The sequence below is a fragment of the Pelodiscus sinensis genome, chromosome 5 (assembly GCF_049634645.1).
Source record: "Pelodiscus sinensis isolate JC-2024 chromosome 5, ASM4963464v1, whole genome shotgun sequence".
NCBI lineage: Eukaryota > Metazoa > Chordata > Testudines > Trionychidae > Pelodiscus > Pelodiscus sinensis.
In genome coordinates, this window is record NC_134715.1 from 46,837,433 (window position 1) to 46,863,770 (window position 26,338).

The 26,338-nt window shown below is 39.3% G+C and overlaps 1 long non-coding RNA gene across 2 annotated transcripts in view; it reads left to right on the top strand.

Moving 5' to 3' along the window:
- Positions 1-26,068, top strand: part of LOC142829427 (uncharacterized) — a 39,042-nt gene extending 12,974 nt beyond the window's left edge. For both annotated transcript variants that reach the window (XR_012903828.1, XR_012903829.1), the window contains exon 5: positions 25,661-26,068. This is a non-coding gene — a long non-coding RNA (uncharacterized LOC142829427). The remainder of the gene's footprint in view (positions 1-25,660) is intronic.
- Positions 26,069-26,338: the final 270 nt, after the last annotated feature.

The following is a 26,338-nucleotide window of genomic DNA, read 5'->3' on the forward strand; positions in this document are numbered from 1 at the left end:
TTTCCATTCTGACTCTGTCATCAACTGCTTACATTTTTTGTTTGAGACAGATTTCCAGGGTAACATTAAGTGATGCAAGTTCATGGGTTATTAGTAATTATTTGAGTAACCTTCTCTTCAATGCCTCATCCCATCCCATCTTGCATTCAATTTTAATGCTGCCTGTCTTCTTTTTTTTTTTAAATGCCCTGGAAAAGAGAACTTCAAAAGGGAGCTCATAGAGCCTGGTGCCCTGATCTCACTTTGTACATGAGGCTTTCCAAAGCATGCTGAGGAATCGATGCTTACCATTGCTTTCATTTTTGAGTTTTTGGTTATTTGCACATTAATAGTCTCACATAAATTAAAGGTATCTACAACTTGTGGTCTTTTCAGAAACAAAGCTTAAAGGGGTTGGCTATTCTATTTTTTATGATATATTGGTGGGTTAACCACAATTAATAAACTTATATGAAAGCTCAGTCTTTTGTGGGGGTGTCGCATCACTCACTGAATATTAACTTCCTCCTGTGACAATGTATATTGGTAGGTTAATATACCAAGAAGTGAATACATATTTGCTGGCAGTGATTACCTCAGTGATTACCTCAGATTCTTAACTGAGCCCCGTTTTCCTATACTTCTGTATATCCTAGTCACCTGTGAGAATTTTTGAGACTAGCATAAAAAAAAATCATCCAGGAGAATCATACTCTTAAAACTTGACTGTCCAGATGCTTCCCTTCCCCAATTAACAGCATTACATATTCCATCCTTATTTGAATCAACTGGTAACTAATATTGCTAACTTCTGTGATTATTTTGCAAGAGGCAAGATTTTGGATCTCCTCTTCCAATGATGAAAGATCATCCATACTGGAAGCCTACAGAGCATCTTCCTTCTATTTATCATTCTTATGGGGTGAGGGCAGGGTAACAGGAAGCAAAGATCCAATAGCTCTGTAGCTAATCTAATTCCCCCCCCCCCCCCCCCCACACACTTTCTGTGAGAAGAATGGACAGGATGGTGCGTTTGCTGCTACCCCACGCCATGCCTTGTGAAGGGGTAGAGTTAGGACCCATTCCACTGCTCCAGGCCTCAGAGAAGGTTGAAGGTCTAGGAGAACCTGTGGTGGGAGTCTACAGTAAGAAAAGAACTGATAGGGTAGCTAGAAGATAGGAATAATTCCAGGGCTAGCCATGGAGAGGGATAGAGATGAGCAAAACTTCTGCAGCAGGGACCAAAATTGTCTGTCTTGATAATTTGGGGATGGACAAACTGTTTTCCCCCTCCCATTCATATCACAGTAGTACAGGAGATCAGAAAGGGAACTGAAAATACTAAGACCGATAACCAAAAAAACTCAACCCCATGGCACAATATAATGGAAAGTTGTGAGGTTTTTTGTTTTTTTTTAAAGACTAAACCTTAAGATTTGGAGTTCTGACACAGGTGGTCCTCCCCCAGAAATGTTCATGTGGCATTACAAATCTTTCTCTTATCTACTGCCCCTAGCCAACTTGATGCATATCCCTGTATTTTTAGCAAGTTTTGAGGCTGTTGCTGGGCAAGTCCTACAGGCACAGCAGTGGTAACAGAGTTCTAGGAGCAGGGCAAGGCAGGGCAGAAGCCTGGCTCAAGGTCGAGCTTCATGATAGCAGCAAGGAGAAGCAATTCTGGCCACCACAGTGCCCACTCAGATTTGTCCCTGTCGCTCCTCTCATGGAGTGGAGGAGACAAAATTGAGTGTCATTGCAACATGCAGCACAGAATTCCCGGTGCCTCTCAGGTTTGACCTAAGAGCCTCTGCATTGTGTCAGGGGTGCAGGTTGCAGCAGGGCCAAATTAGGGTGGTGCTGTGACACAGGGCATGATGAAGGCCACATTATGAAATGGCTCTGTGACAGCCCTGAACACCAGGTCACAATACCCCTCATTGAGTTTTGGCCCCATTGATCACTTATGCTGCTCACTGTTCTTTCATATTTCAATCTGCCATATGAAGCCATTTAATAGATATCCAATTCTACCTCCTACCTTAGAGCATCATGTTCCATATCCAGCTCTTATTCTCTTGTCACTCCCAGTAATGTAAACTGGGAGTGAGTCCATTGGTAACAGAGGAGTTGTGCTAGTTTGAAAGGGTATCAGGGACAAAAGAGTCTCTGACTCCAGCCATCTCTTGTCTTGATCCAGACTTTTGACCCTGAACATATGGTGGGAAAAGTGTGAAATCTGAGCTCTTAGGCAGGCTGGGCTTGAGATTCAGACTTTTCCCCTGGCTAAAAGAGGTACCAGACAGTTAAGAGGAGGAGGAGAAGGAAGGGGCTATGTACTTGTACTAGGTTGAGATTTCGGAAGGGTCTGTCAAATAGAAGTGAACTAGCTGCTAAAAATGAATAATTACACAGATATGTCAAATACTTCCTCTGTATGGAGGGATCTTTCCAGTAAATTGACTTTGGGGATCAGTCAAGCATCTCATTAGCTATTAGGTCTGAGTAGAAAATTCTATTGGTGTGGATACTACTTTAAAAAAGACAGCAGACGTTTACATCCATATCACCTATCATGAATGAAAACATGCCATATGATGCCAAAAAGAAACAGATGTTGGATTGGGAACTGATATTTTCATGTTGAGATTTTCAGTTTTCTGCTGAAAATGTCAATGAGAACTTTTTTGGGTGAGGGGTATCATTTTTGCTTCTTAGCAGCTTGACTACAGGTGCATTTGAAGTTAAATGGCATAGAACACAACCGTCTATTGTATAGGCAATGTTGGCCACATGATGTTGCTTGCTGTCATCTGTTGATCTTCTGTTTCCCCAAGCTAGTGAACTCTGGTTTCTTTAAGATGCCAAAAGACAGCTAGAAATTTTTTTAGCTTATTTTTCTCAGTGTAGTAGCTCTCTCTGCTCCAGTGAAATAAAGGAACACACTGACGTCAATTATTTAATTACATTGGGCCCAATGGATAGACCCATTTCACTTATTGAATATTTCCAAGCCATGTTTCAGCCAACTGATGAATGACAAAGATAATGCCATGTTTGTACTTGCACATGAAAATGTCAGTTTTCAGCCATCATTGTATACACTTTTGTAGCTGGGTCAGTCCCTGACTAAAAACAAGCTTGTCTCTCACCAACAGAGGTTGGTTACATCACCCACAAGGTGATGTTGGTGAAAGACAAGCTTGTTTTTAAACCTGCTGCCTAATATCATCATTTAGTGATCTCTAGTTCCTGCATTATGGAAAGGAATAAATAACACTTCCTTATTTATTTTCTCCAAATCAGTCAGGATTTTACAGACCTCTGTCTTACTCCCCTTAGCAGTTTGTTTTCTAAGCTGAAAAGTCAGTCTTCTTTATCTCTAATTTGGAAGCTGTTTCATACCTTTCACCACTTTTGTTAAAAATTATATGATCATAATTTTTTATGTTTATAAAATCTTAGGATAAAGATATTACTTCATTTCCTTTCATTTTCGGTTAGGAATGGGTGAATGCTGATCCTATGCAATTCTTGCTGAAAAGTTTTAGAGACTGAATTCTAAGTGTTTTTCTGTGGGGGTTGTGTGTGTTTGGGGCATCATAAAAAGGCAAGTTAGCAAACTCTAGCCCACCCAAAGGTGAGCCTAGGTTTCACTGCCAGGCATATATTCCCGGTACACAAAATCCTACATATTTGATAACTCTAGAGTTGTTTCCCAGACAAACCTCCTACAATAACTATGACAATCAGCTAAATCTTTGCTTTTGAAAGAGACCTCTCACAAGTAACTTTGTGATTAAAGCAAAAAAATGTTCATATGCATTATAACATCCCTGCCAGCACATGTCTGGGCATAACTAGCCCACTCATGGTGTGGTATCAGTGTCAGGTAAAGTGTTAAAGTTTAGGAGTATACCTGATCAAATCCATCTCCTGATTCAAGGGACAGTCCTGCTCATCTTTCATGAAAAAACAACTTACCACTCTCTATATTGTCACCATATGACACTCTCAATGCACTGTCACATCTTAGTGAAATATCAGACCCAGGTTTTCAGATTATCTAGTAAAGGAGACCGCTCTAACACTGTTGGACATGAACTAGTTCTAGTTCCCTATTAGGGTTTACTCAGTTCTCTCAGGGTATTGTCAAGAGAACTCAACAGAATATTGTAATCCTTCGCTCTACAAGCTTATTTCTTTCCCAGAGCAGCTTTTACACTTTTCTGGTTCTGTTCCAGTGCCAGGTAGATGTATTGGTTTGGGTGATATTTCACTTAGGAAATGTTAGGTACAATCTTGCAGCTCTTTTGTAATGCAACAAGGATAATATCATTTTATTACCCCTTTACCCAAAGTGAAAATGAATTTTAACTAAAATGCTCCCCCTGGGGGAAAATAAGGTGAATAACACATAGTTAAGGCTTACAAACTTTTTTTCCTCCATGTTCAATATTTATTGAAAAGCTTCAGGGGGTACCTGCATTCGTCTGTAACTAGAAAAACTAAAAAACAACAAATAGTCTAGCAGCACTTTACAAAACATGTAGATGGAATCGTGAGCTTTTGTGGGTACAACCCACTTCTTCAGATACTGGAGAATTAGAAGTTCAGATACAAGAATAAATAAGGGAAGGGGAGGAGGAGAAAAAATAGTAAATTGGATTGTTCAAGTTACAAGTTACCAACCAATCAATGGGTTCTTATAGAGGTGCAAATTGTTCAAGTCATTAGGACATGGAAGGTAGTGCGCAAGCCAGCTGATATCTTTATTCATTCCTCTTTGATAACTTTATTTACAAGTTTGATTCTTAAGTTCCAACCCTTCACTGTATATTTGGCTTGTGGAATTGGCCTGAAACAACATGGTGACTTGAAGAACACTTTAACTTGCCTCATTATTGGACCCTCATTATTGGATCTCAAACAGGTTTCTGTGTGTTGCCTTTTCGGATATCTGATTTGTGTCAGTTAATTCTTTCCCGTAGAGATTGTCCAGTTTGGCCAATATACATAGCAGAGGAGCATTGGTGGCATTTGATGGCATAGATCACATTAGTGGATGTGCAGTTAAATGATCCCCTGATGTAGTGGCTGCTGTGGTTGGGGCCAGTGATGAAATCTCTTGGATAGATGTGTGGACAGAGTTGGCACTGGAGCTGATTGCAGGGGTGAGTTCTTAGATGATTATGATATAGGTGTGTTGTGTGGTTACTGGAAAGAATTTGTTTGAGGTTAGAAGGTTGTCTGTCTGTAGGAGAAGATTGGCCTTCTCCTAAGGCCTGTGAGAGTGAGGGGTCATTTTCCAGGATATGTTGTAGATTGTTGATAATGCATTGTAGGGGTTTAAGTTGTTGGAAATAGGGTGATGCCAAGTGATATTCTGTTGTTTTTCTCTTCTTGGCCTGTGTTGAAATAGTTCATGTCTGGGTAGTCTTCTGGCTCCGTCGATCTGTTTTTTTCACTTTTCCGGGTGGGTATTTCAATTTTAAGAATGCTCTATATAGATCCCATAGATTTTTGTCTCTGTCTGTGGGATTGGAGCAAATCCGATTTATTTTAGGGCTTCACTGTAAACAATAGATTGAGAAATACGCCTAGGATGGAAGCTAGAGGCATCAAAGTAAGTGTAGAGGTTGGTAGGTTTCTGGTATAAGGTGGTGGAAATTTGTCCATGTAATTGTACTGTAGTTTCAAGGAAAGGACTCTCTTGTGTGGACTTATCCAGGCTGAGGTTGATGGTGAGGTGGGAGTTGTTGAAATCCCTATGAAATTTTTCAAGGGTCTCTTTCCCATGAGTCCATATGATGATGTCATCAATGTAGCATAAGTAGAGTAAGGGCATTAGGGGGCAAGAGCAGAGGAAACATTGTTCAAGGTGAGCCATAAAGATGTTGGCATATTGTGGGGCCATGCTGGTGCCCACGGCTGTCCCACTGAGTTGAAGATACAAATTATCTCCGAATTGGAAGCAGTTGTGTGTGTGGACAAAGTCTCAGAGCTCTGTAATCAAGTGTGCAGTCGTGTCATCATGGATGGTGTTCCTGATAGCCTGTAATCAGTCTTCTTTTCCCCCTGGCTTTCCCTTATTTATTATTGGATCTGGACTTCTAATACTCCAGTCATCTGAAGAAGCTCATGATACCACAAAAGCTCATGATACCATTTACGTGTTTTGTAAGGTGCTCCTAGACTATTCATTGTTTTTTTTTCCTCCAGTTTGCCAATAGATGGCAGCGGAGAGCTCATTTCCTAAGACTCCCATAAGCTGACATCTATCTGAAGGTGTTGGTGTTGTGTTCTGTTTCCTCAAAATCAGGCCCCTGTACAAGGTGTGTTGGGGGTGGGGAGCAGTCGACTCTGTGCCCATGGAAGGGCACTGGGGGGGGAGGGGACTTGGGCAGAGACATAAAGGGCCCAAGGCTCTGACCACCACCTATGAATTGCTGTGCCCCAGAACAACTGCCCCCTTTGCTCACCCATGTCAGTGGGCCTGCCCAAAATCCTGTCCATTCGTCTAGTAACATTGCCTTGTTTTGTACATAGATCTAGTGCTTGTGACAAGGGAAGGCATTGCTTGTTAAGGGCACCTAGGAAAAGTGTGTTTCTAGAAGAAAGGTTCAAAGCATCTTATTTGAGGATTTTAAGAGGAACCTCTAGGTATTTGAATATGAAAATATTATTGTTTTGGTGAAAATTTGAAAAAAAAAACATTTAGAACCAAAACCCTTCCTCTGCTCTAAAACAGAAAATTTTGGGTCGAAAGCCACAAATTTAATTTAGAAACACAACTGCAGCACTTCATAAGAGCTGGTTAGGGTGCCATAAGTCCCCATGGACCGGTCTCCCTGAGTGGACTACATCTCCTAGAATGCATCATGGCTTCCCTTATTTCTGTGATATCATGGGAGCTATATTGCTCACCAACAGAGGATGGTCCTATAAAAGTTACCTCATCCACATTGTCTCTGTAATCTTCAGCCAAACTTTGTTTTTTGAGAGGAGAAAGCATGTGACATGTTTTCATCTGTCATGATAGTTTCAACTTACATGGTGATATGAGAATTGCTGCATATATCCAGATACATGGACAAAAAGCTTAAATTTCTACTTAGCACCTAAGTATGAACACTGAGGAAGAGATCCTAGATGGAGAAAGTTGCTTGAATTATGGAGTTTAAATATTTTTTCCTGAGCTGCTACTTATTAAAGCAAATACCCTAAATATTTTCATGCCTTCTTAATGAGATAAGTGTTATGTGAACCCTAGTTCCTTATAAATACACCTTCATTCTGTATCCTATTTTCTAAACCCATATATAATATAAATATCTTGCCGTTGACTTTTAAATGTCTGTCTGTCTGTCTGAGACAATTTTTAGAATAAATATAAGCCAATTTTATATACATTCAACTGTGAGATATGCTTTGTACTTACCTTGTTAGGGTTTAGATTTTTTTATTCTCATTGTGAAGGGTGTTGTGAAGGGTGTTGTATCATAGATTATGACTGGCTCATGTTGTTGTTGTTAATATCCAGAAATATACATGTGAGCTATGGAGCAGCTAGTGACCAGCCATTGGCTTTTACATATTGTATATACCAGTTTTCAGGTTGTTATAGCTTATCCTCAGGGCACTATCTGGACTGCTGACATACTCTTGAGGATAGAGGCAGAGTTTACTCTGATCAAACATGTATCATTTTCTGTGTAGCAAAACAAATACTCTCATTTTCCTTTCCAGTGACACACCATTTGAGATACATATCTCATATATGGTCTTACATTATGCTAGTAATAGTTTGAATAAATTGTCACCATGAATACCACTAAAAGTCTCTTGTCTCTTATTTCCACCAAGTCTATTTCTAGCAGTTTCAGAGTGTTTCTCAGTGACTGATTTGATGTGACCTAATGTCTGATCCCTTTGTGTGCAAAGGAGCTGTTTCTAGTGTTCTCCTGTTAAAGCAAGTAATTAGTGAGGTGATCTTAATTAGAACTTACCTTATGGAGCTGTGGTCTTGCTTGGTCTGGAAAGTTGTTTTTTATGCTTATTAGAAAAGCCAGTGTGAATAAATGGCCTTGTCCTGTGTTAAAATATATCTTTTAATTTTAAAACAGATTCTCTAGAACAGGGGTTCTCAAACTTGTGATACTGCGACCTCCCTCTCCATTGCTGCAACCTCCCTCTAAGTTGTTTTCGACCCTCCTCTTCTAAATTGCTCGTGACCCCCCCCCCCCCCTCCGGGGTATCCAAGGATAGTTAAGGGAGCATCAGAAGGGAGAGAATTCTGAGTTGTGGGGTCTCTAAAAGAGCGGAGTATTTTTCTACCTGTGTAGGACGGCTGGGTTGAGGGGAACTGGAGAGAGTTGAGGATGTTCTGCTGCAGCAGAAGGATGAGTTGTATTGATGGGCTTGAGTAAAGACAGCTGGTAAATATAGATGTGTGTGAATTGATCAAGTTTATGCGTAGGAGGGTAAAATAGAGTCAGAATGAGTAAAACAGAATAGAAAGATAGTAGGCATTGACAAATTGAATGGAAAGAAGTTAGGCCTAGGAGAAAACCATGAAGGGATGACAGAAAGAGGAATAATGTGTGCTTCTACTCTGCCCTTTGCCATAAAATGTCCCTTTTTCTAATTTAGAATTGGAAATCACAAAAATATCACTCCCTCTTTCTGTCAATACTCCTTAAATGCAAAGAGAACATTTTCCTGGATGCTGGGTGGATGGGTGTGGTGTGTTTGTGGGTGTGGTTTTTTCTTTTGTGGTGGTGGTGGTATGGCGAGGGGGATGACTAAGCAGGCTAAATGGTAGGAAGAAAACGGGATTATATATATTAACAGGAATATTGTAAGCAAGACACAGGAAGGAACTCTTCTGCTGTGCTTTGTGCTACTAGGCCTCAATGGGATCCTGGTGTTCAGTTCTGGTTGGCACATCTCAGGAAAGATGTATGCAAAATGGAGAAAGTCCAGAAAAAGAACAACAAAAATGATTAAAGTCTAGAAAGCATGGCCTATGTGGCAAGATTTTTTTTTTACATGGGTTTGTTTAGTGTGAAAAAGGGAGGACTTAGAGGGGACAACTCTTTTCAAGGACCTAAGAGCCTGTTACAAAGAAGAGGGAGAAAAATGTTCTCCTTAACCTTTGAGAATAGGACAAGAAGCAATGAGCTTAAACTGCAGCTAGAGAGGTTGAATATTAGGAAAAGCTTCCTAACTGTCAGGGTGGTTAAGTACTGGAATTAATTGCCTAGGGTTGTGGAATCTCCATCAGTGGAGATTTTTTTAAGAACAGGTTAGACACACACCTGCCAGGGATGGTCCAGATGGTACTTGGTCCTGCCATGAATACATGGGACAGTACTTGATGACCTCTTGAAGTTCCTTCTGGTCCTATGATTCTATGACTGTGTATGCTTCCCTCAGTTATTTTGGGTACCAGATGCCAATTATTGTTAGTCATATATATGAAGTTTAACCAGAGAAATTACTAATTCATACGGGAGATCAGACTATATAATAAGGGTATCTTATGGCCTTAAAACCTATGAACACAAGATTTCTGGTAGAAATTCTGATATTTAATTAATACTTGGGAGAATTAGATTTATTGTCTTGACTGCTTTATTTTCATAATTCTTTAATAATATGAAGTTTCTCTTTCACTTACAAAGAATTTTATTAGAAATATGTGGCACTATTTTCTTCATTTACAAGTGTAATTAGCATTGGAGTTATCTGAAGTTACACAACTGAGTCCAGAGAAGAACAGAGATGCTGGTACGGAGTTCTAATCTACCCTCTGGGCTTCAAAGCCTATTAAATTATACTATATATGAAATTATGTCCAAAGACTCCATAGTTTTAATGTTATTGCACCCATCACACATAGTAAACAATATTGCAATTGGGTCTATTTTTCCCATATTGTTTGTATATATGCTTGTATATTTAAATATTACCATTCCACTCTCAAAATGCCTTTTTTTGGACTATTAGAAATGACCTTTTGAGGGGCATAGAGGGCAGTATATTTGATAAACCTTTTTCTGACATATAAAAGCTTTTTATGAAGTACTTTCACCCAGTTTTTGCTTAACTTCAAAATAGTTCTAAAGGTGAGAAATAATACCAAAGTAGCAGATGATCTTAATTTAAATAATTGTAATCTGTTCACAGATTAATTGAAAAGAGAACAGCAAAACTCATTACTTTGTAATAATAAATTTGAAGTATTTATGTAGCTCTACAAATTTGAAATATCCTTTCTAAATTATTGACTTAAAAAATCTGAATTAATGCTGCTGGATTATCCATATTTTTCTCTCTGTAGGTATATTTTTCCACTTTATTCTGGATACAGTATGATTTTTGGTATTAGAGGAACAATTTATATGCAATCAGACAACTTAAGAGGAAGATATAAGTGTGATAATTTATTCATTAAGACATAGTTGTGTCCCATATTCATGAAACGAGTAAATGTATGACAGCACAAGATCAAAAATCCTAGAAAAAATGACATCCCAAGAAGTAATATTCAGTTTTCCATAAAGTAACAGGCTTCACATGTCTCTTTCACTGCACAAATTCTCCATAGATTTAAAATCTCATTGAAAGCTGTTTAGCAGCTACGGTTGGGTGCAATAATCTGAACTTCCCAGTGAACATCTGCTTGGATATCGATGGAGCCTACATGAGTGGCAGAGAGCAAATGCTCCTGCAGTTCCTGTCTCATGGTCTAATAACAGAAAGACTACACTTTTGTTCTTGAGAGCTATATGTTTCCCTTCCATCCCTTCTATGTCTGTCTGGACTTCTGTCTGCTCATGATACTGTAAGAGAATGTGAGTATGATGTCAGTGCATTGAAGGTAACAAATATTCTTTCTATTTACATCTGTCTCAGACTATCTTCCTGCTATGAACAGATTTCAGAAGTCTGAGAAAAAAATACTGGAAAATTGTGACTTTCCCTGTCTAGGTTCCCCTGAGGTGTTTCGCAGCTCTACATTTTTTTGTTTAGTTTTTTGTTAATTCACCAATTTCATTCCCTCACATATCTATAGCCAGTAGTATGTCCCAACAAAATAAAATGTTGAGGAGTCCTGTGTACCTTAGAGACTACCAGATTTATTAGGGAATACGTTTCTGTGGGTAAGACACACTTCATCAGATGAATTGGGCTTTTGCTATTCCTCAGAGTAAAATGGCCTGTAGAATGTGATGCTTGAGAGTTGCCTGCCAGCATGCTGTTCATAATCTGACCTACTCATGATGACTGCAATGCCTTCTTTTTTAGTCTCTTTGACATAATAAAAGAGGCTAAAAATAAAAGTTGGGTTTGAGGCTTTGGATAGCATTGTGTTCTGCACGGCTGAGGTTATGAAGCATATGATGTTTGTTCACAATATCAGTCTGTGCACATTCATGGAATCATTCAATATAAAGATCCAAACTGTCATTTTGATCATCAGGAAGAGTCCATGTAAAATTCTTTTTCTTATATTGTTGGTAAGAGAGGTCCTATTCATCAGTGCAATGTTCAGAAGTGTGTTGGAAATATTCCTTGAGTGGGAGACAGCAAAAATAGGCTTCCAGGTCACTGCAGAACTGTACCATGTGCAAGTGGGTGGTGGAGCAGAAAGAGTCCCCAAGATAGAACAAACTCCTCTGCCAGGCTCAGTATGAGGTTGCATAGATTAACAATGTTTTTGGGTGAATTGACAATACTATGGCTGTAGCTGCCTGTGGCATGTAGGAGTTTAGAAAGTTGATTGTCCTTTTTCTTCTATAGGAAAGTAAAGTGTGTATTATAAATGGCTTGTCTTGTAAAGTCCAGTCACGTGGAAGTTTGTGTGGTAGCTTGGTTTAATTATGAGTGTCCAGTTTTGAGAGCTCAATATTTATCTTCTCCTGACTCCTTATTTTTGCAGATGTAACAGGGCTCCTTGTTGTTTTTGCAGATGCAGAGTAACTTAGCCAGCTCTCTGATACTCAGAATGTCACTTTCAGAAATGAGGCAAAGTAGGTCGGTCCGTAGTATATAATAGCTTCTCTAGCTTAAAATGAATTCCATACAAGGTGTACCAGAGAACATGTAAATTTGCTCTTGTCCCAATAGTTCATGTTTAATTCATATAATTTCAGGCATAGTCGTTAAAGTATAAAATTCATAAGCACCAATTAAATGAACAGACGTGGATAATCTATAACTTATGTATTTTAAGTTTGTCTCCAATAACTGTAGATTTGTATCTTTTGCAAATATCAGGGAATGTAATGCATCTCTGACTTATCCCCAAATGCATCTGTGTATCTGATAGATTCTAATCCACCACCACCTTACTATCAGACAGCATGCAGTATGAATCTTCTCATGAAATGTATTCCTTAAATGTTTATAATATATGGTAATGAATAAATAATTTACAAAAGTGATTAAGCAGAGTAAAGATTTAGGAGCTATTTCTTGAAATAAATCTCTAGATGCATTGTGCATAATTCATGTCTCGGTACATTGATATATCAGTCCCCCTTTATAAATATTTTGTATTTAATGTTTACATCACTGTTGAGGGTGGCATCAGGGTATAATATTGCCCAGTAAATTTTAATTGTGATGTCTATAAGGTATTGCCAGAAGAAAGTAACATTCAGATATTGTAAAAAACTAGTCCTAGATACATTACTGCATTTGTTATATATTGTAAGAAATCCAGAGAGTTAGATTTCTCACAATATATAACAAATGCAGCATCATATCTATTGCTCTAGATAATAGATAGCTAGTGAAACTTCTAATGAGAGATAGAATACAGTTCTTTACTTGCAGTTTGTCACCACCAAAAGAGACTAGATATAATCCGGTAGAGTTCTTTGATTCAGAATATCAATCTTCCTGTGAGCTGGCTTCCAACACCCCACCACAATAAATGCCTAGTGTGACAATGAAGTGTGTTGGTAATGCATATGCTTATCTGAAAATAATTGCTAATTGGCAGCTTTCTGCCAAGACTGCTAACAAAAGCCAGGAATGTATACACATAAAGACTAACCTGTCACTCTCCCTACCTTTAATATCATCAATTCACAGACACTTACCTTCCTTCCTCCCCCTCCCCCCCCCCCGCATCCCCCTTCTGTTCTGCAATGTGATTTGTCCTTTTCATATTTGTTCACTTTTTTTAATTGTATCCTTTGGTATATATGGTTGTGACTACTTTCTTCCACTATTTGATCTGAGGAAGTGGGTCTGGCCCACGAAAGCTCATCATCTAATAAACCATCTTGTTAGTCTTTAAAGTGCTACATTGTCCTGCATTTTGCTTTAACCTGTCACTGTGTGTTGGCCCCTAAAGATAGATGGATGGGGGAGGTGGCAGGGAAGTCTTGTCACCTGTCATTGCCTGTGCCAAACAGGGTGTGAGATTAGAGGACATCATTTTTCAGGGTTATAAATGTTAATTTATACTGGGAATTAGAAGGTTCATAAGAACATAAGAATGGCCATACTGGGTCAGACCAAAGGTCCATGTAGCCCAGTAACCTGTCTGCTGACAGTGGCCAGAGCCAGGTGCCCCAGTGGGGGTGGACCGAAAACAATGATCAAGCGATTTGTCTCGTGCCCTCCACCTCCAGCTTCTGACAAACAGAGGCCAGGGACACCATTTCTATCCCCTGGCTAATAGCCTTTTATGGACCTAACCTCCATGAAATTATCTAGCTTCTCTTTAAACTCTGTTATAGTCCTAGCCTTCGCAGCCTCCTCTGGCAAGGAGTTCCACAGGTTGACTATGCGCTGTGTGAAGAAGAACTTTCTTTTATTAGTTTTAAACCTGGTACCCATTAATTTCATTTGGTGTCCTCTAGTTACTCTACTATGGGAACTAATAAATAACTTTTATTTATTCTCCCTCTCCACAACACTCATGATTTTATATACCTCTATCATGTCTCCTCTTTTCTAAACTGAAAAGTCCCAGTCGCGTTAGCCTCTCTTCATATGGGACTCTTTCCAAACCCCTAATCATTTTAATTGCCTTTTTCTGAACACTTTTCAAGGCCAAAATATCTTTTTTGAGGAGAGGAGACCACATCTGTACACAGTATACAAGATGTGGGTGTACCATAGTTTTATACAGGGGCAGTAAGATAGTCTGTGTCTTATTCTCTATTCCTTTCTAAATTCCTAAGATCCTATTTGCCTTTTTGATCACCACTGCACACTGTGTGGAAGTTTTCAGAGAACCATCCACGATAACTGTATGATCTCTTTCCTGATTTGTTGTAGCCAAATTAGCCCCCATCATACTGCACGTATAGTTGGGGTTATTTTTTCCAATGTGCATTACTTTACACTTATCTACATTAAATTTCATTAAGGTTCTATGGAGCTCTTGGAGGAAATGGATTCTTTCAGATCCTCCCATGTAAAATTTTGGTTAGACTACGTCTTTCGTGTGGCACTGCTGCTTTGCATCTTGGGAGGAGAGTCATGACTGTCAACTACCAATAGTGCAGGCAGAGAGAGTACAACTGGGAGCCTGGCCCAGAGATAGAAATGGGGGGACAAGGTACAGGAATTAAGTGTCCAGGAGAGATGTGGTGGCTTTTTTAGAATAAGAACACGAAAACCAAAATAATTCAGTTTTTGGCTGAAAATTCTGATTTTTTTTCTATTTAAATCAGATGAATTTCTGCAAAAAATATTTGAAAAGCTATTTTTAATTGAAAAATAAATTTGGAAAATATAAAGTGGAAAACTTTTGACCAGCAATAATATTTGTATGCAACGTCTAATGAAAACTTGTCTTGTAATCTAAATATCTGACTCCACAATATCCTAAACCTGACTAACAATAGTGTGATAAATCAATTCATTCGGAGAAGGAAGAAAAACTTTGCTAGGCCATCCACAAATGGTAAATCTGTCTCTGAAACTAGCTTGTTTGGCAGTCTCTCTAGTTAGTCTGTCTCAGCCTATACAAAGGTGACTGATTTCGGGGTTTCATTAGCTCTACGAAGAGAAGTAATTAATAGTTGTGCACATAGCAATTACAAAGACTGAGCAAGTGCTTCACAAATATTTTAGCTCTAAAATGGTTATTGAAACAGAATGCTAATTAATATCTTTCCCAAAATTTGAAGATTTGCTCAGATAATTAAGTCTTCATCTAACTTTTGTACATTTCCATTTTCCCTATTAAGTAATTTCAATGAATCATTACATGAAAGAGAATAATTATCAGATCTGTGTAAATGTTCTGCATCACAAAGAAAATGAGGAAAAATGGCAACAGATGTCAGGCCAGATCCTGCAATCCCTGTGCTGCTTTTCACTTAGGCAAAAGATCCAACACATGGAATGATAAAATTCTGAAATTAGATGAACTTGGAGAAAATACTTTAAATTTAGAAGAATGTGTATTTTTGAGGAGAGAGGGATGAACCCTGATTTGCTGAATTATAGACACAATTTAGAGGACGTAGAATATGAACATTTGTCTGATCAATATAGTCTGAATTACATAATACAAAATAGGACAGGTGTGGCCAACCTAAACTTGAGAAGGAGCCAGAATTTACCTATGCACGTTGCCAAAGAGCAACAGTTATGTGTCACCAGCCTTTACGATCTTCTCAGCACATCCCACCTGCAGGTCAGTGCCTCCTTCCCCTTTTTCTCCTGCCCACTGGGATCAGCTCTCTCTCAGCGGTAGACAGTGGAGGGGGAAGTATGGTAGAAATTGACAGGATAGTAAGGAGAAAGGATGGAGGGGGACAGCACCTAGGCAGATCTGGGGGTTGAACAGTGAGCATCCTCTGGCCCAGAGGAAAGTTGGAACCTGTAGCTCCAGCCCTGGATTTGATACCTATGTGAAGAGCTGCATGTGGCTCTGGCGCCACAGGTTGGCCCCCCTGAAATAGGAGGATAAGCCAAGTCAGTCTTGCTTACAAATACAAAAATTAAAAGATGCAGAAACAATAGTCCTCAGTCTCAGAAATTTATCAGCAGGTATGTAAATGGAAAACGTATTAGTTTCGAACAGATGGCATTGTATGGTCAATTTGATTCAAAGCTATTTTATATTTTTTCTTCTGTGTATTTTTCCTATTATTAATTGCCTACCCCACATTCTTCCATATAGATGCTTTCTTAGCTCTTGTTTCATGTGTGAGAGAGGGGCTCATAGCAATATAGATTTAATGGTATCTCATTTGATGGTGTACTAGTGCTATATTATAAATAATTGTGTTAAATCCATTTTAGGTGTATCTGTAAGTGTAAGGCAATAACCAGGAACCCTATAGCTTTCAAAGTCAAAGGTTACTTTCTCTAGGTAACTGAATTAGTCAAAGGATCTTTTTTTGTCTTCTCCTTGGAGATGCCTTTAAATAAAACTTTGAGGCTGTGTCTACATTGGCGCAATCTTGCGCAAAAGTGACTGCTTTTGCGCAAAAACTTGCTGCCTGTCTACACTGGCTGCGAGTTCTTGTGCAAGTACACTGACATGCTCATGTATGAAATCAGTGTTTCTTGAGCAAGAACTCTGATACTCCCGCTCAGGAATAAGCACTCTTGTGCAACTGTTCTTGCGCAAGAGGCCAGTGTAGACAGGCAACATGAATTTCTTGCACAAGAAAGCCCGCTGGTTAAAATGGCCATCAGAACTTTCTTGCACAAGAGCGCATCTACACTGGCAGGGATGCTCTTGCGCAAAAGCACATCTCTTGCACAAACTCACATGCCAGTGTAGACGCTCTCTTCTGGAAGAGTTTTTGCCCAAGAACTCTTCTGCAAAAGAGTGCTTGCGCAAGATCATGCCAGTGTAGACGTAGCCTGAGAGTGATGTAGTGGTCATGACCTGTTATAGTGAAGATGTATAACAGCTTTTATTATAATCCTCTGACTGTTGCTCATGAGTTTGAAACCTTCATCATTCAGGCTTAAATATTTCTAAGCGTGGTTTCTGCCTGGAGATGAATTTTAATGGAAAGCTTAAACAAAAATAATTGTGCCATGTGTGAGTGACATAGTGTGAATGCATTCACTTTCCTATTAAATAATTGCAACTCGCTTTTTTTTAATAGCCCAAACAGTTGGCATTGGATGATCCACTTTTCTGCTAGCTGTTGACGTGTGTACAAAGCTTATAACATGAAGGTCCTGAATGCTGTTCCTACAGTTTCTTGAATAATTCTCAGAAAGGGATAAATAAGGCTGACAAAATGCTCAGACGAGACTACATTAAACATGGGAGGAAGTATAGCTTTAGGGCAATGGAGTAGGCCTCCAATGCTCAGCTATTCCATGAACATCCCATGTGACCTTGGACAAGTTATCTATTGAGAAATTTTCAGATGGACCTAAGGGATTTAGGGCTTCAAATCCTGTTGAATTTGATATATTTTAAAATCTCTCAAAGTCTGGTCCATACCTCAGATTGTATGTAGGCACCTAAAATGCAGGTGGGCTTTCCAAAAACTTCTAATTCCCCCGGGGAAACATAAGCATTGCAATGATTAAAGCCCTTCAGTGATTCGAACCAAGAGATGGGCATAAGCAGCATGCAGGATTATCCCCTGGTGGCTCACCAGAAGCTTTATTGACCTGCCCGTCCACAGGTATGGCCGCTTGCCACTCCTGTTGAACATAGTTCACCATTTCCAGCAAATGGAAACACAGGAAGTGGTGGCCCAGCCCCCATGTGCCCAAATCTCAGCAAATGGGAGCTGCGACTGGCTATACCTGTGGATGCACATATAAAAAGTTTTTTGGGGCCCACCAAGGGCAAACCCTAGCAAACTGCATTCAGGCCACTTATTGCCCACTCCTGATCTAACCTTAACACTTGGGGTTTCCATACAATATACAGGCATAGATGCATTCCTAAGAATGGGATTCACAGAAACCAGCAAGCTGATCAGGAAGCTGCCTACCCGTGACTTGATATCCAGGGTATAGGGGTTTGGCCCATCACTCAGGTGCCTAAATCCCAGATCAATAGGCGTTAGATACCTCTCTCAGGACCCGGATTCACAAAGATGAATATGTGCCTATTTCTGCTTCAGATTTCTCAGGAATGAATTGTCTCTTGGGATTAGTTGCTGAACTCAGGGCAGTCCTGTCTTAGAGACACCTATAACTCATTACCAACAGTAACCCACTGGCTATTTATTGGGCCAGAGAGTAAGTGACTTGAACCCAGTTCTTCATCCCAGGAGAATTTCCAGAATGTCAGGCTACAATCCCTGCTTCAATAATATTCATGTACACAAATTGAAATATCTTCAAAGGGAAATAATGAGATTTACTTCAGTTTATTCAATAACTTGGAGGTTAGGGGAAATACGTGGGAATGAAATTCTTGCTCTAAAGTTGTCAGATAAAGGATTTAAATCAGACTCACATCCTAGATAATGAGTGCCCTTTGCCCAGAACAGAATATTCTTCTGACATTAACTTTAATTACCTTTTGATCTTTCCAACCTACTTATGTGAGACAAGTGGTGGTATACCTCATATCCAAATTCCACTGGGGCTTTGGTTTGAGTGAGGCTTGGACCTCAGACTTACCTAGCTTTGCATGTGCCCTCTGGAAGCAACTTTTACCTAAATATTTAGGTACTTAAAAGTTGAGTGATGGCTTTGAAAATGTCACTGAGCTGGTTACACCAAGATAACTATGTAGTTAAATCCACCATCTAGTGCCAAAGTTCTTCAGCGAAGAGTCTGTCTTATAGGAGCATTCGGTGTCTACAAGTGACAGAGGCTTAATTCTGGAAACATGATGGCTACATCTACATTGGCACGATCTTGCGCAAATACTTTAATGCAAGAATTCTTGCGTTAAAGAGTATTTGCACAAGAGAGCGTCTACACTGGCACGGATGCTCTTGTGCAAAAGCAAATCTTTTGTGCAAAGGAACATGCCAGTATAGACGCTCTTACTCAAATACTCTAATGCAAAAACATTTAGAGTATTTGCGCTAAATCTTGCCAGTCTAGATGTAGCCCTTATGACTTGTTGGTGTTCCGGGGTCTTCAGCGTGCCATCAGTGGTTGACTTTAGTGGGGGCCTTAATAGACCTGCTAAATTGAATCCCAGGAGATTGATCTCTGGAGCACTGATTTCAGGGTGAAGACAAGCCCTTAAGTGCTTTGCTGAACTGGGGCTGAAAACTCTCTGCACTGACATTTAGAACCATTTATGGGCACACAGTTACTGAACTGGGACAGAGTTAAACATGTACTTCTGGCTTCTACTCAAAACCAAACAGCTGCTTAACTGGAAGCATCTGTTTAAGTCCATTCCTATTCAGGACAGTATTTAAGTAAGAACTAAAAACCTATTGACTGTCAGGGAGCTTGAATACAAGCATAAAGTTATCTGTCTATGGATAGGAATCCTTATGAAATTATTTTCTGGGGTGGAGGTTAAAACCCCTCATCTACCCCTTACACTGTTCATCCCTGGCAATCCACATTACTTTCTTTCTCAGGGCTATGACCAATATATTTGGAGCAGCCAAAAGTTACCAACTCTGTCTTTGTAAGCAAGTACGTTTGTTTTTAAGGTAAAAACATTACAGAAGAAAACTTAAGTTTTTAGCATGCACATATGAACTTTTATCATGGGTAACTCATCTGGTTTAAGATGCTCTAGCTGGTCAGGGTCCTTCCAAACCTTTGGCAACAGTGTTCTCCACCTCCCAACTGGACACTTGCTCGATGAGAAAGAAAGCCTCTGAGTCCCCTCTTTGCACTATTTTGCTGAGTAGGTGAATTTGGGGCACAGAATGGGGAAAGCCTGAAGTCAGGTCTACACTATGGGAGAAAGTCAACCAAAGGTATCCATCTTGACCTATGAGAATAGCATAGCTGGAGTCAACATATCCTACTTATTTCAACCCATCCTACTTATATAGAAAGTGCTCTGTTAGTTTCTCAGACAGAGAGAGTTCAAACAAATTATTAGCTTGTCTAAGGATTGGTACCTCTCTGGAAGTGTTTATAATTTGAGATGCATCTTCATCAGCTACCACTGTTTTTAGTTCCTGTAGGAGCTGAGATAATCATTCCCCAAGAAGTAGAATGCAATCATACATCATCAAGTTGTGTAATATAATATGATTACCAAAAGATATTGCATGTGATTGCAGTACTTGTCACATTAAGTGCTAACTTTCCCTGATGATTAATAGATCTTTATCATTATCTTTAACTTCTGTTACCTGTATAGAGATCTGTTCTAAAGATCTGTTCCCTAGTCAGCATCTTTGGAAATCTCTTGCTAGATCCATATTTGCCAGCTGATACAAGCTATATCAGCACACCATATGGATGTGTGTCATGCAGCCATCTTTATACAATGCAGATGGATATAATTTCGTTATAAACCACAAGAAGTCACGTGTCACCTTAGAGACTAACAAATATATATTATTTCTCTGAAGAAATGGATTTTGCCCACAAAAGCTCATGATACTATATATATTTCTTTAAAAACATGTAGTCCTGGGGAACCCTAGAGACTAATATGGCTAGCCCTCTGATAATTTTCATATATAATTCAGAGGCTTTAAGGCCATAAGGAACCACCTATTCTGACAACCTAACCATCATAGGATCCAGAACTTATGTACCCACTCCTTCCATAACTTATGGCTGATTTAACTTGAAATCCTAAAGACTCCATGTTATAGAGCCTACATCATCTATTCTAGTTAAAACCAGCAAGTGATTTCTAGTATGTCTGCCAAACTGACCTGGGGTAGTATTCCTTCCTGACCCCACAGCCAATCACAGCTGAGGTATAATTGGATTCTGAACTAGTTTGGCACCTATTGACTGGCATCTTCAACGAGTGTATCTGCAGGAGTGCACTATTAGCGGGAACATAAAGAAATGTCAGGTATCATAGGGGTAGCCATGTTAGTCTGGATCTGCAAAAGTGACAAGGAATCCTGTGGCACCTTCTAGACTAACAGATATATTGGAGCATAAGCTTTCATGGGCAAAGACAAGTGGGTTCCTTGCTGCTTTTAAATAAATGTCAGATCTATCATTATTTGATGTAAGATACACATGGAAACTCACTGTTTTGAGAGCTATGTAATACCTCACAGTCTTGTGCATCCTGAAGAGTTAAATATTTTATGTAGGTTAACAAATCCAAACACTAGCCTGGAGGCATGTGGATACACCACTGTCAGTGTCTTTCCAATCTATGTAACAGGTCCTGGGACTCTTCAGCTGCAGTTCTGGTCTTTGTTTGAAACAGGTTTGCTACATTTAAGGTAATTGTATAGTCAATATGTTAGCACCCATTCTCTTCTTCGGGTCCTCAGATAGCAAATCTGATGAGGGTGCCAGGGGAAATCTTGTCATAAGAAGACATCTGCCACTGATTAGCAGGTTAGATGCTTGAAATATTTAGGACTAAGCCGTTCCATACAGATCCATTAAGCTTGTGTAGGCTTTATCCTTTGTACATTAGCTGAATATAGAAAGAAGTTTACTGTTACCTTCTTGAAGGAAGATTTCTTTGCTAACTGAACTGTGGTTGTACAGTAGACAGATCTGGATTCCAACAAACAAAATTATTCAACTCCAGTCACAGTGGTGAGTGCTAGAACCCTGGAACCAACACCACCTTTAAATGAGAGGGGTTTGGGTCCCAGCCTATCCTTGCCCTGCTGAATTATTTGGACCCAACCAGTCCACAGATAGTTTTCTGTGCTTGAAAATGACATTGTGTGGATGGGGATCAGGATCTAATCATTCATAAGATATAAAGCACCTCCTCTTCATAAGATCTTTGTAATGATGACAGGAACATTGTTTGGATAAAGGAGGTGAAACCAATTTATTCAAGAGCCTCCAGTGTATAGCAATATGATAAAGCACACTTCTCGCTTACACATACCTGAAGCTTTCCTCCTCTCCACCTCATAGTTTTATATTCAGATTCTGGGATCCTCTTTCCAACTATCACTCCCAGCCAAACCTGATCTTTCCTCTTTACTTAGATCGGAGTTAAGCTATTTAAAAACATTTCCTCTAATGTGAATGGACACTATATTGGAGCTGGATGTAGGATGTGCAAGTACTGTGAAAGGCCCTGCACCATGGATAAAGTTTACCAACTTTGTAGAGCTTTTTATTTTTCTTATTGCAAATTCAAAGTCCTAGAATTCACAACTCTTTCTGTATTCAGATTAGGCATATGCACCTTTATATTATAGATGTATTTATATATTTCAGGGTTTGTCTCAAATTTATGTAAATAAAAGAAAATGAAATTAAACTTTCATTTGCTGCCTGATAGAAATATTATAGAAATACTTAGCATTGTTCATCCTATATACTTAGTTTCCTACTGCATTGTATCTGTTTGCTTTAAATGAGAACTATTTAAAGGAAAAGTATTCTATTTGTTTTATGAGCGTTTCTGTAAAAGAGGAATATATACTCCTAATTCATTTTTATGTCCCTGACTTTGAGTCCCCACTCTCTGGAATGGTACATTGTAGCACACATCTAGTTGTGTATTTGGCACTAGTTCTACATGTAATGTTAACGTTTCTTGGGAATGTGAAAGTTAATGAATAGGAAATTCATAAATGATTGTATCCTAATGAAGCAATGTGCCCATGGAATCTTTATTCTAAAGTCTGTCCCTTGTGCATCTCATCAAAAATCCCCTATTTTTTAGGGGTGAGGAGTAACAGCAGGGAGAACAGAAGCTTTGTAGACTTACTGGAAAGTCAGTTTGTCTGCTCCCCTTCCAAAGTTATCAAAAACAATGTCATTAACCTAAATGAAATGCACATCAAACATATCCAGGGGGTGGAAATTGCAGCAGAAAGTGGAGTCTCCCTTGATTTTATTTTTATCTTTTATCCCAGGGCATGAGACCCTTAAAAGAAGAGTGTGCTAGTTTTACAGCATGTTGTATATTACTTTATATTTTTAAATTAATGGAGGAGATTAAAAATCAAATGGGGCTTTAGGTAATGTTTTTAATGTTCTGCTCTGTTTGACACATTGGGCTGGAGCCATGGGAAAATTACAAATTAAATGGAGCCACAAGATATGCAAACCGCAGAGCCTGAAAGGGACTAGTCACTTGGGTAGGCCTTTTTGCATGCTCTGACCCAAATAGCTTATTTTCCCCTTTTGATTCAGAACACAGGAGAAGTTATTTGCTATTTGCAGATCAGGTTATTTGGGTCAGAGCACTGGAGTAGGCCTAAAGTATCTGAATGTTGTGGCTTTTGCATCAGCTCAGTTCTACTTCACTGCCGCTCCACATTACAGTGTTAGTGACCTGTGTTGATTTTTGCTGTGTTAGGATCTGGATAGCCATTCAGACCCAAATGTGGCTAGAATAAATACATATTGGAAAAAAAATCTCTTATCAAATGGACTTAATGGTAGTTGCTGAAGGGAATCTACTAGATATAATACATGGCTTTTTATGAGCTATTTGATGCAGTGTTTCTTCCTTGAAGAAATAGTTCACACATTAGCTTGAATGTAAGCACCTGCATGTGGAATGAAAGCTTGCTAACGGCTACTGCACAAACAAGATGATAGTAATATGTGGTGTCTGGTTGAGGGCTGTAGGAATCACTTAAGTCCAGTCATCCTTTACACAATATTTTGTTCCTGACTTTCCTATATGTTGAGGGGAATGTTGCACACACCAGTGACGACAGGTGACTAGAAAGGGAGTGAGAGAGAGAGGAAATGTGGGAAACAAATACTCAAATGAGAATCATCTGGAAGAACTGCAGGGCAATATGAGGAAAATAATTGAAGCAAGGATAATAAATGGAAAGAGAGAGAGAACTGAAGAAGAATACCACTAAGATAAACCAATTCTTTGGCTACACTGGAAGTGCTTAATATACTGCCAAAATGTTTCAAGCATGGAGGCAACTATAGTGTGATGCATGTCTGAAGTTAATGATTGTGGAATAACAGGCTCAATTGAGATTATTTCATGAGCTTAGCACAGAACTATACAGAAAATTTCCTCCTTAATGTGATAAAGAGCTGGCTTTGTGTCTCGGGTGGAATGTAGCACTTTCATTCCACAACAACAATGTCATTATATAGGGGTTTTAGACAAAGAAACCTCTTTGCCAAAAGAAACATATGTCCTGATGTCATTTTTTTTATATTCTAAGTTTACCTGATTTATATATGAAGAGACAATTATTTACAGCTGTGAAGATTGACAATTCTTCAATGTAATACCATTTAGTGGCTCACTCTTCATCCATAATCTCTCTTCCCTGATTCTCTAAGGGGAAACATCTGTTTTAAAAATCAGCCCTCAGTTTTCCACATTAATATATGCTTAGATATAATGTTAAGGGGATGTTTTCACAAGACTATCTGGAGTTTTATAGATAATGAAGAAACCCAGATTGGTTTCAATCTAATGCTTAGAATTCCTGACTAAGGTTACTTAGTGGTCAAAAACCAGTGTTCTGGGCCTTAACTATTCTTTAGAACATTTATAATATTAATGAGTATATTGAATTCTAACACATAAATGAAGCAAATAAAAACTTTTTTAGGCTCTTTCTTTCTGTATAGATACTAACAATTGCAAAGCTGTTTTGCCACAGGTATAATGTAACCATTCCTCATAAGAGAACCAGGCCATACCAGTGAAAGTGTAGTTTTGCCAGTTTAACTGAGTCTACACTAAAACGTGGCTTGCACATATATGTCAGCCAGGGATCAACCCTCATCATGGTGAGAGAGTGGGAAAGGAAGAGAGAGAGAGGAAATAAGACTTTCCAGACATTTTTCTTCTGAATCCATTTGGAAGCGTAGCAGACACAATTTTAACACTTTCAGTGGACTACCACTCTGGTATTTTCTTTCTTAACTCAAGCAAGAAAGGACAGAATGGCATCCGTGTAAAGAAAAGACCCCTGCTTGGGAACCAATCCGCCACATGTTTGGGAAATTCCAACTGGGCCAGCCACCCCATAGCTCTTCCATTACACGTGACTCATCGAATCTCAGTTCCTTCCTTGAGAAGACTTTGTTCTTTACCTGGTCCTAGCTATGCTCTCCAGAAAATGTCTCAACATTACTTTGAATACCCCTTCATTGTATAACGTTAGATGCTTTTTGGAAGGATGATGCATGTACACTCTGTGGTATATACAGACCCATGATGGCCCACTTGCCATCAAGAGAGAGACTAGCGGCCTTTTCTAGCTAGTGGGGCTGATTGTTGACTCTCCACTAGCTGGAGAGATAAAAAGGCTCTAGATAAGACGGGAGAGGTGGATACCAGGAGGACAGATAGCCCACTAATAGAAATCTTCAAGAACAGTCTGGTGAGAAATATTTCTGGTAATTGGACCTACAGAAGAAGAGAATCACAGTACAAATCGGGGAAATAACTTATAAAAATGTTCTAGGAAACAGTTGTGGGAAGACGACATGATGGGGAGAAACTGTATTTACCATATGTAAGGTGCTTGCATTAGAACCTAGATGAGTATGTCGGCCTGAATTCAGATACCAGTCTCAGCAGAGAGATTACTGAAGCTTGTAGAGCAAAGAAGTCTGAACCCAAGAGGTGAGAGCTCGTCAATCTTTTCCTAGAGCTATTAGATTCTTTCTCTCTTTTCAGGAAGGTGTAGAATGCAGCTGGAGTCACAGTCAAGAACTACCAAATGCAAGAATAAATGTGATGAGTCAGACAATGGAGAAACTGAGATGGACTTCTCATAACACAGCTTAACTAAGTAAGGGGGGGATTGCCAATGGGTGGATGCAGCCTCTCGTGATAAGTTTTGCAATCAACCATTTATTGCTGTTTCAAGTCACTCAGAAAATGAGTAATGCAAACTGATCCTGGGACTGTTGCATTCAGGCAGAAATTTGTAACCTAACAAAGAGAAATGTGGATTTTCTTATCCACTTAACTGTGAAACAGGTCATAGTAGTACAAATGTAAATATGATGGAGGGATTTGACACCATATGAAGGCATGATTTAGAACAAGGGTTGGGATACACTGTCCAGCCCTTCTCCTTCCACCATGGCTGTTGGGAACCAGCACCGGGCAGATGTGGGGTCTCCTCTTGAACATAGAAGAACAGTTTGCTGAGCGGTGGGAGGAGCAAAAGCATAATCATGCTGAATCATAAGAATCCTTCTGATCTCTCTCTGCCTTGACATCAGATACAGACACAAGCAGTCTGCCTGATGCATCTTTATCAACGACCTAAAGGACCATACCTCCCTGTTTACCAAGAAGGGTGACCGGCAGAGTTAGTTGCTTCACATTTATTTTCCCATTAACCAT